This window comes from Schistocerca nitens, chromosome 7 (assembly GCF_023898315.1).
Source record: "Schistocerca nitens isolate TAMUIC-IGC-003100 chromosome 7, iqSchNite1.1, whole genome shotgun sequence".
Lineage (NCBI taxonomy): Eukaryota > Metazoa > Arthropoda > Insecta > Orthoptera > Acrididae > Schistocerca > Schistocerca nitens.
In genome coordinates this window covers 553,333,688-553,345,403 of record NC_064620.1, presented here as the reverse complement: position 1 = coordinate 553,345,403, position 11,716 = coordinate 553,333,688, and positions in this window count along the sequence as shown.

The window sequence follows — 11,716 nt, the reverse complement described above, 5'->3', positions numbered from 1 at the left end:
ACTTAATCTAACTTAAACTAACTTACGCTATGGACAACAACACACCCACACCCGAGGGTGGACTCGAATCTCCGACGTGGGGAGCCGCGCGAACCATGACACGGCGCCTCTAGCCACGCGGCTACACCGAGTGGCTGTATCGCTTGCGTCAGGTGCTGCTGGGTCTTTGGGTAATTGTTGAGCCATTGCTGTTTCTGTAAATACGTAATCAAACTGCTGGAAGTACTAAGAAATGGTGCTATAAAAAGAATTATATAAAAACTTTAAGTTAAGTTTATTAATATAGGCCCTACCTGTATTTACATGTATACAACCTCTAAAAGAATGTTGGACTGCAGTTGCTACCAGTGAGGCGAGATCTGGTTTTGGCTACCTTGTTGCGTTTAGAAATGCAGCATGCCATAGTTAATTCAAATTTAAGTGATATTAATTTGCCTTGTACATTTCTAGAACCATCTGCCCATCAGCGACCTTCCCTTCTGATGTATGAAGGGTCAGTGAAGATGTTGGATATTGTCTTCATATGCCGAGAAATCCTGCTTAACTGCTTAAGCGTTTCTTCTTTGCTTTTGTCTTGAGTGACAGAGGTAGTGCCACATCCGCTAAAGGGAAGAAGAAGGTGGAATCGAAATCTTCCCATACTATCACGATGGGAAAGGGGGGGGGGGAGGGATATGCACTGCTTTCTCTAACCCGTGTTGCACTATAGTTTCCGAATTTCCCTGTCGGTGGGGACGTAACTGAACTCATTTTCGGAAAAAGAGGAAGCTCAACAACCACTCACATAATATCTGGAAATAAGCATTCTCTTCATAAGTTAAAAATAGCTCCGTTTTGTAAACACGAGCACAGTGAAAATGTCGTATGGCTTTGCGAGTTGTTATATCCCAAGGTGTGGGTTCGATTGCCTGTCAGACACGGTGTTTTTCTTCGCTGCAGACTGACTCTTTTCCTATCGTATAGGGTGTAGGTGCGTGTAACTGATGCATGTATAGTGTAGTGTGATGTATGATGATGAGAGAAGGTGAAAGCCGGTGCCGCCACGTGGCCTACTCCTTTCGAATAGCACCTAGGGAGCCGCCGAGCTTAACATGCCCGTCCGACAGACGGGTCACCATAAGCGTGTCATTTACCCTCACTTCATGATACACTGTGGAGCGGTTTGGAATTTAACCTGAGACACTGGTGCAAAAACCGCTGATAAGGAACTTTAAGCCAACACCTCTTGTCATCTTGCCAGACCAATAATGGAGGGAAAAGTTTCATTCTCCATCAACATTTGAACCGGCTTACGTCCCCACTGTGCAGTACCGTAGAGGCGTACGTTAACGATCTTTGTTACGGAGGGAGAGCCGTGAAGCTATTTTGTTTTCTCACATATATATAACTGGACAGCAAACGCTGCAGAGGTGTAATCTGCCTGTAAACTGAAGGGCGAGCGACGCTTGTGGCGCAGGATCAGCATGGGTTTCGAAAAAGACGATCGTGTGAAATCCAGCTCGCGCTATTCGTCCACGAGACTGAGAGGGCCATTGACACGGGTTCCCAGGTAGATGCCGTCTTTCTTGACTTCCGTAAGGCGTTCGATACAGTTCCCCACAGTCGTTTAATGAACAAAGTAAGAGCATATGGACTATCAGACCAATTGTGTGATTTGATTGAAGAGTTCCTAGATAACAGAACGCAGCATGCCATTCTCAATGGAGAGAAGTCTTCCGAAGTAAGAGTGATTTCAGGTGTGCCGCTGGGGAGTGTCGTAGGACCGTTGCTATTCACAATATACATAAATGACATTGTGGATGACATCGGAAGTTCACTGAGGCTTTTTGCGGATGATGTTGTGGTATATCGAGAGGTTGTAACAACGAAAAATTGTACGGAAACGCAGGAGGATCTGCAGCGAATTTACATATGGTGCAGGGAATGGCAATTGAATCTCAATGTAGACAAGTGTAATGTGCTGCGAATACATAGAAAGAAAGATCCCTTATCATTTAGCTAGAATATAGCCGGTCAGCAACTGGAAGCAGTTAATTCCATAAATTATTTCGGAGTAGGTATTAGGAGTCATTTAAAATGGAATGACCATATAAAATTAATCATCGGTAAAGCAGATTCCAGACCGAGATTCATTGGAAGAATCCTAAGGAAATGCAGTCCTAAAACAAAGCAAGTAGGTTACAGTACACTTGTTCGCCCACTGCTTGAATACTGCTCACCGGTGTGGGATTCGTACCAGATGGGATTGATAGAAGAGATAGAGAAGATCCAACGGAGAGCAGCGCGCTTCGTTACAGGATTATTTAGTAATCGCGAAAGCGTTACGGAGATGATAGATAAACTCCAGTGGAAGACTCTGCAAGAGAGACGCTCAGTAGCTCGGTACGGGCTTTTGTTGAAGTTTCTAGAACATACCTTCACCGAGGAGTCAAGCAATATATTGCTCCCTCCTACGTATATCTCGCGAAGAGACCATAAGGACAAAATCAGAGAGATTAGAGCCCACACAGAGGCATACCGACAATCCTTCTTTCCACGAACAATACGAGACTGGAATAGAAGGGAGAACCGATAGAGGTACTCAAAGTACCCTCCGCCACACACCGTCAGGTGGCTTGCAGAGTATGGATGTAGAAGTAGATGTAGATGTAGATGTGGCCTTTCCCAGAAGAACGCCACAGCTGCCGTACAGCGTGTATCAAAAGTAGTATCCCGTTTACCAGAGCTGGGTGTGGACATTTTACGTAGCTTTCGCCTGGATGCATTTATTGCGTTACTTTTATTACCAATATCTGTATTACGTTCAGTGTCACCGCATTTTGTGGAAGACAAACACTCCTGTGACTTGCCTGCCCAGTGATAAATAAGGCGCGCTGCAGTCAGGCCGGTGTAATCTAGTGGAGCAGCCCGTTGTTGCTTCTAGTAACATGGTGCGGTAGAGACAGTGGAGCCCCGCGTGCTGGCTCTTCAGTTGGCAGACACACAAATAGGAGTGTGTCAGATCACATTGTGGCGACCTGACTCCACACCTTCACTCGTTACATGCTCAGAACGCAGCGTCATAGATATTTAACATTTGGCCCCAATTCACTATATCTATGTAAATAAAAATGCAAATGTCGGTCTGTTTAAAATCGTGTATCTCCGAAACTTCTTGACCGATTGCTTTGATATTTTGAAACGACGTTGCATTCTAGTGCTTTCGTGATTTAGGTACCTAATTCTTCAATATATGATATGTAATACATGCATATGTAACTTTTTGAAATTTTTCTAACATGTCCCTATCATTAAAGTTGTACAAAATTATGTGTTACATATATATGTTTAAGAAATAGGTAAATAGCAACGGCCGGCCGAAGTGGCCGTGCGGTTAAAGGCGCTGCAGTCTGGAACCGCAAGACCGCTACGGTCGCAGGTTCGAATCCTGCCTCGGGCATGGATGTTTGTGATGTCCTTAGGTTAGTTAGGTTTAACTAGTTCTAAGTTCTAGGGGACTAATGACCTCAGCAGTTGAGTCCCATAGTGCTCAGAGCCATTTGAACCATTTTTAAATAGCAACACATGCTTATACCAATGGAACGTTATGTCAAAATTTCAAAACAATAGGCGAAAAACTTTCAAGAGGTTTGCGATTAGATACATCTACATTTCCTGCATAAGTACAAACATAGACGTTCGTTTCTTCAAAAACTGAAATCTCCGAAAGTTCTATATGGACTGCTTTGAAATTTTGACACAACGTTACATTCGAATACTCAATTGTTTTTATACAACTAATGGAACTCAATTTGCTATATATGTAATACAAGGGAAACGTTATGAAAACGTAAATGTTTGCTCAGAATCGCTAATCTACGAATCGATTGCTTTGAAATTCTGACACAACGTTGAATTCTAATACAGGCATGTTTTTAGATACTTAATTCTTTTCTTTAATACATGTATATTTTTAATACATTTAATGTATATACGTAATGAAACATTGTTAACAAACAGCAAGCAAAGTTGTATGGCTTATTTGTTTATGGTTAGAGTACTACTGCAGAATCTTAGTTTGCAAAACAGTAAACAATGGTCGAGGTCAGAGAGAGGAGGGGGGGGGGGGGGGCGGAAGAATAACTGGACAGAGGGATGGGAGAAAATGACATAGAAAACGACAAGAATGAGATGGACAGACAGAGGGGCAGGATGAGATGCAGATAGAAGGGGGAGGACAAGATGGACAGAGAAATTGGGGAGGAGGTGATAGACTGAGAGAGTGGGAGTCAGAAGCGGTAGGAAGAGACAAAGAGAGAGAGGGGGGGAGGAGAATATGTACTGAGAGGGGGGGAAGGAGGAAGAGTTGCACAAAGAAAGCGGGAGAGGGAGATGGAAAGAGACATGGGAGAGAAGCAGATCAGTACGTGCATCTAATTTCCATACATATTAGAAACGTGTGCATTCTCTTTCCTTTCCTTCCCACTTAAGCAGACTGATCTGCAGCAGAACGTGGCCGAGTACAGCTATCTTAATAATAAACGCTAATTTTATATCACTAATAGAATGTTTTAGTAGCCTGTGATTATTAACCCTAGCACACTGGGGGAGGGAAAGTGTTACATTACTACTAAACAATCATAAATACTTTTACTCCAATTTTATTCAAAGCAAGACATAATTTATAGGTTATGGATTAGTTACTTATAATTATTAGATCTCCAACGGCATGTCAGCTACCAAATTAAGTAAAATAGTCCTGTTTTATACCCTGCTGCAATCGTAAATTTTATGATTTATTTTAACCTAGGGTTAAATCCCCTGCATCGAACAAAATATTAGTCCTACAAAAAAACTGAACAGGACGCCCTGCAAGCAACACTCTAGCCCTTTTCCCCTTATCGTCCAGAATATTTAGTACTGTACTGTATATCTTACATGGCACTCCTCCTTACCACTGTAGAAAAGTTCACAACTGCATAAACTGTTTCCCCTACCCTACATTTTTTTTTTTGCCTTCGTGGGATAGGCTATTCTTTTGATGGCGATGATAGTGTCAGCCAGTACTTCCATCTGGTAATGGCACGATGATGGATACTGTGTTCAAGGACATGAATGTGGTGACAGTTAGAGACCTATCACGACGTCTCAAGAAATAACGTGTGGACTTATACAGGGGCAGGGGCGTGGAGTCTATGACTTGCTGCAATCGCCTATGGGCAATTCCTCTAGCAAGTAGTGTGACTGATGCAGCGCGCTATTATGGTCTTGCGAATGCTCTGCATCCTCTACGCAACCTTACTCCAAGACTTGTCGGATCAGTAGGTTCAGAATGACATGGTTACGTTGATACAGAATTTAGTAGCACGTAGAGGCACTTGAGACTACCCACAGCTAGATACAATACAGCAGTACCTGTACGTGTCGATGCCCGCAAGCTTAATACTCAACGTGTCGCTAAAGTAGCGAACAGTGTAGCCCTGTCGCTCTGTGCTGCCGGCCGAGGTGGCCGAGCGGTTCTAGGCGCTTCAGTCTGGAACCGCGCGACGGCTACGGTCGCAGGTTCGAACCCTACCTCGGGCATGGATGTGTGTGATATCCTTAGAATAGTTAGGTTTAAGTAGTTCTAAGTTCTAGGGGACTGATGACCTCAGATGTTAAGTCCCATAGTGCTCAGAGCCATTTGAACCATTTTTTCGCTCTGTGCTCGGACGTGGGTGTGTTGAAAGCTGCTTGCGTTGGTCCACCAACTGATGATAATGGCATGGGTTTTGTGGGAGTGTAGTAAGTTGGTTAGATTGGTCCACCATGTAAGTAATAATGGCTTGGGTTTTGTATGCGTTGAATGGTATGTGCCACTTCGTGAACCATGTACGAGGGTAAGTCAATTATTATCCGCAAAGTAGTTATAAAATGTTAGTGTAATCAAATAGGAATCTTAGAAGAACGTCATTTTTTTTTCATAGACTCCTTGCGTATCATCGCACTTGGTCCATCGTCGTACAAGCTTCCTGATGCCCTCATAAAAGAAGATTCTCAATTGAGCTGCGAGCCAGGAGCGCACCGCTTCTTTCACTGCTTCATCCGAGGCCAATTGACAGCCCCTTAAGGGGACTTGGATGTGAAAATGACTAAAAATCGAAAAACAAATTTTGCCGCGATCTGAAAGACAAATTTCTCCCGTTTCCAGAAATATATGGTTTATTAACTTTTAAATTGTTATTATGGTCTTAAACGCTCGTTGAACAAATGTCTGCGCACTTGCCACGCCCCCTATTAGTTCATTGTCGCTGCTTGACACGCAAAAGCCTATTTTTCCTGGCGTTCTCGTAGTCGTATTGTCAGAACGTTATCACAGACATGTTCTAGTAGGCTGTGGTAAAGAGCCCAGATCATATACGCCATACTGTTTAGTTCTCTGCTTTGTTCGCGTGATTTACGTATCGTGCTTATCTGAGATTTCGTTCGTTTAGACGTCTAGTGAGAGTGACTTGGCTTTTGTAGTTACATTTGATCGTTCATTGTGTCAACGATGCCAAGAATTATTAAATCCAATGTAAAACGCAAGTTTTACAGGAATCAGTTCAGAGTAGCTGCATGTAATAATAATATTATGCAAGCAGAAGAACATGTGCAGCACGAGAAGCCACCTGGCAGTGCTTTCAAGCGCGAGCTTCCTTGTATGTCGTCTCATGAAAACAATTTCAGTGATGTTTCGAGTGTTACAAGTCCTGATAATATTACTGTAAATAAAAATTTCCTTTCAGAAATCCTGAACAGAAAAATGAAATGCAAATATTGTAACTGTGAAGACAGCGTTCAAATTTGTGAGGATGTCACTTCCAGACAAGGTTTAGCAAGCACAGTCGTGATTCTCTGAACTAACTACGCATCAAAGACCACAAATAAGACAACTCAGTTAACAAAAAGCCGATATGATGAAGTAAATCTTCGTTTCGTGTATGCTATGAGATGCATTGGAAACGGAAAGAAAGCTGCTCAGACCATCTGTGTACTGATGGATCTTCCTCCTCCTCCATGTAAATTTGAAAGACACAACAGTGCTTTATGTCATTCTTTATCTGAAATAGGTGATGGTTCAATGGAACAAGCAGCAGAGGAAGCGACGGAACTCTCTGATGGTGCTGACATAGTTGCTGCATTTGATGGTTCGTGGCAGAAAAGAGGGCATACCTCTCTAAACGGTGTTGTGTCAGCTACATTTATAGCAACTGGCAAGGTTTTGGACTTTGAATGCTTATCAAAACACTGACAAGCTTGTGCAAACAAAAACATTGGCACTGATGTGTGTGTAAAACATTTTGAAGGCGCCAGTGGCCTCATGGAAAGTAAGGGCGTAATTAATATGTTTAGGAGGTCTGAGGCATGTCATGTTGTAAGGTATGTAGGTTACCTTGGGGATGGAGATTGTAAAGGCCATGCAAGTGTAGTAAATGACAGACCATATGGTAATACACAAATACAGAAGCTGGAGTGTATAGGATATGTCCAGAAACGAATGGGAGCCAGGCTGAGGACGCTGTGTAAAAACCTGATTGGGAAGAAACACTCAGACGGAAAATGTGTAGGAGGGGTTGGTTGTCTGACAATGCCTGAAATAGACAAATTGTCTCAATATTATACTCTTGCTATTAGACTAAATGTTGTAGATTTAGAGAATATGAGAAAGCTGTCTGGGCAACTTAGTTTCACAAAATTTCTACTGATGTGAACCCTCAGCATGGACTATGTTCTGAAGGTGATACTTCATGGTGCAAGTACTGGGTGAGTGCAGCTTCAGGCAAGGAATATCACCATAAACATTCCATGCCTGCCACAGTCGTGGAAACAATAAAGCCAATATACAGGAACCTTGTAGATAAAAAAAATTACTTAGCAAATTTCTACATGGCCGTATACAAAACTCCAATGAGCGTTTCAACAGCTGCATGTGGCAACGAGTACCAAAAACAGTGTTTGTTGGATGGACAGTACTCAGAATGGCTGTGATGGATGCTGTCATTTGTTTGAATGATGGTGTAATCCACAGGACAAAAGTAATGGACAAATTTGGCATCCAGCCACGAAATAATATGATAGCTGCTCTGACTGCCATTGATCGTCAGCAACTAGTTGAAGCTGAAAGGGCAGTGGAAGCCACCACTAAAGAGTCCAGAGTAAGGAAAAGGCTCCTGAAGAAGTCTACAGATGATAAAGAAGCAGCTGTCCAGCAAGATTATGCTGTTGGAATGTACATTTTCAGACCATTAGGCACATATAACTTCACAATTGTTTTATCCATGTTCACCATATTACTCTCAAGTGAAGAATGGGATAGTATATTTGTATTACACCTAATACATGGCAGAAATGATCTGTGTTTGTCATTCTGTATATAATTTTAGCGGTATTTTTAGACAAAATAATAATGTGGTATAATAAGGGTTTCTCTGTTTCCTCAGATATACTCCAAATATGTGTTCCTATGAATGTTGACAGCAGCCTGCCACAGTCTGAATGCTGTTAGACTGATGATGGACCAGAAAATGGTACCAGAATGGGAACGTATATTATAAAAACTCCTGTTAGGCAAAATAGTGTAATACTTAAACTTTAACAGCTATTTCAATAAATTTCCTTTTACAGCTTCAGTTAATGTCATTCATTGTTGGTTAAAAACCACAACTTCCTCCACATTGTAGATCAAGAGTAATGTGCACTGACAATGAGGTATAAAAATGCAGTCCGTTCACGTCCAGGTCCCCTTAATGCCTGTTTGAGGGGGCGAAACAAGTGATAGTCAGAATGGGCAAGATCGGGACTATGTGGAGGATGATCCAATACTTCAGATTTGAGTTTCTGGAGCGTTTCAGCAGCGAGGGCAGTAGTATGCGGATGGGCATTGTCGTGCAACAACACAACACCTTTTGACAGCAATCCTCGGCGTTTGCTTCCAATTGCAGGCTTTAGCCTGGCAGTAAGCATCTCACTGTAACGTACACGGTTTATTGTTGTGTCCCTTTCCCCATAATGTTCCAGTACTGGACCTTGTGCGTCCCAAAAAACCGTAAGCATCAGTTTTCCTGCGGTCGGTTGGGTCTTGAACTTTTTCTTGCACGGCGAATTTGGATGTTTCCGTTCGATACTCTGCCGTTTACTCTCCGGCTACTAATGATAGATCCATGTTTCGTCACCAGTAATGATCCTGTCTAAGAAGTAGTCCCCTTCATTACCATAGCGATCCAAATGTTTTTTGCAGATGTCTAAACGCGTTTGTTTATGCAACTGTGTCAGTTGTTTTGGGACCCATCTTGCACAAACTTTACGAAACACAAGTCTGTTATGGATGATTTTGTAGACAGGACCGTGACTAATTTGAAGACGATGTGCCACTTCGTCAATAGTTAATCGTCTGTCTAAGAGAATCTTTTCATGTGAACGCTCAATGGTTTCTTCAGTTATGGCGGTAGACGGTCGTCCGGCTCCTTCATCGTGCGTAACACTTTTGCGACCATTTCGGAATTTTCCAATCCATTCGTAGACACTCCGTTGTGGCAAAACACTGTTCCCGTACTGTACCGAAAGTCTTCGATGAATGTCGGCCTCTGATACGCCTTCCGACCACAAAAAACGTATCACTGAACGTCGCTCTTCTTTGGTGCAAACACACAGCGGAGCAGCCATGGTTAACAGCATGGCAGCGATAACGAAACTAACCTAGCTGCTTGAAAATTGCAAACATATAACAACAAATAAACAAAGCATACGTCATCAACGTAAAACGAAATTACTAAGAAAATAAACAAAAATATAACTAAATTGCGGATAATAATTGAGTTATCCTCGTAGTTATTTAATTAGTGGTTTCTTCGAGACATCGGTTGATTTGACTCGCGTTCATTCTCCATTTGAACACCTGCTAGTAGCGAGTGCAGACTATGTCATTTATAGTAGCTGCATTGTACGTTCGGGGCCAATTGTTGAAGTCTGGTAAGCCGATCAAGCCTTAAAGAATTTCTGATACCAATGAGACAAAAAACTAGCTATCTTTGCTACAGCAATGGAGTCCGCCACGTCACTGGCGTCGTGTACATCCATAAAACTTGGCAGTCCCTGATAGACTTCCCACATTTGATATGAGCCCATGGGCTGTCCTATAAATGCGAAATATGTCGTGACGACGCAGGCCAGATTTCTGGCCATAGCATCTGGTTCGCTCACGAAATGTGTTGGATGGGAGCTGTCTTCTGGTGGCTTTGGAGAAGAAACTTTTTAGTGCACTGGTCTCTAATTTATTCCAATAGGAAGATCGAGATCTTGGCAGTTTAGTTACGATTTCTCGGCTCAACGACAATGGCTTTGAATTTCCATCGGTAGCGATTCAGAAACCAAATCTTTGCAGTGTTTCGGGTTTTTTGCTCAGCCTACTGGGTAAATTATTTGATTGTACCGCCCCAGTGGTGGTAGTAGTACTACCTCTTCCGCTTACTTTGTCATCTCTGTTAGATAGTGAACTGCTTCCTCTGCCCCAACTGTTTGGCTTTTAGGCTCCAGATGGCGGTCTATTGTGAATCCAGCTGAATTCACAGACAATGGTGTAGATTATTATGTAGGCTTTGTGTCGATAATCACACAAAGGTAATCGGAGTGGAGAGAATTACATGTAATTCAGCAGATGACCTTTTCTAGCTTCTTACAGATCGAGTACATCGGCCTGTGATATTTAAGTCTCAGATGGTTCCTCTAAAGAGACCTGTGTGTCTTCGCAAAGGCTGTGGCTGCAAAGTGGTCCCTCGTCGCTTACAGTGGCACACAGCCAGAGTCTGTCAGCAGAGAAATCAGGAATGAGCTACCATCATCCAACAGGAAAACACAGCTGGGAAGACGAAGGAGGCTCTTCTCCGCTTCCGGAACATACTTTTTCTTGAGCCAATTACGTGCTCGAGCCACGTCTTAACTACGAATTTCACCTTCATCAATCCGCCAGAGGACGCTATCCCCATACACCGATAAGCCAAAACATTGTGACAACCTTTTTAATAGCATGTCGACGGATCGATAGAAGGTAGTATAGCAGCGCTTCTGCGTGGAACGAACTCAACACATCCTTTTAGGTTTCTGGTAGATATGTGGCTCTAGATTTCTACACGCCGATCACGCAATACCATTAAGTTTCAATGACTGTCGACGCGGAGATGGCGCGCGATGTCTTCCAACGAGTTCAGATCAGGTAAACTGGATGGCCAAGACATCAATATGAGTTCGCTATCACGCTATAAAAGCCATTATAGGACAATTCCGCCTTAGGACAGCTATCGAGGTGGAAGATGCCATCGCCGTCGGAAGACATCAAGCATGAAGGAATGCAGGTGGACCGCAGTAACGTTCACTTTGTCTACAACTGTCATGGTGCCTTCGATTAGTGCCACAGGTTTCACCGACCTGCTTAAGGGAGTTTTGACTAACCAGTCGCCTGGAAGACGGCGTACCAGGACAGGACCGTCGAGTAGGTACCACAAGGAAAAAGTGTTACATCTGACCAGGAGACACGTTTTCTTTGATCTACTGTCCAATCTCGATGATCCCGAGTCTGCTGCAATCGTAACTGATGATGTCGTTAGGGCCCCATTTTCTACAATATCGACGGATCAGTCAAAGATCCCACTTTATAGTGGGGGCAAGCTTCCAATCTCTACGTTCTGTGATTAGATGAGGGCGTCCAATACCTTGTCGACTA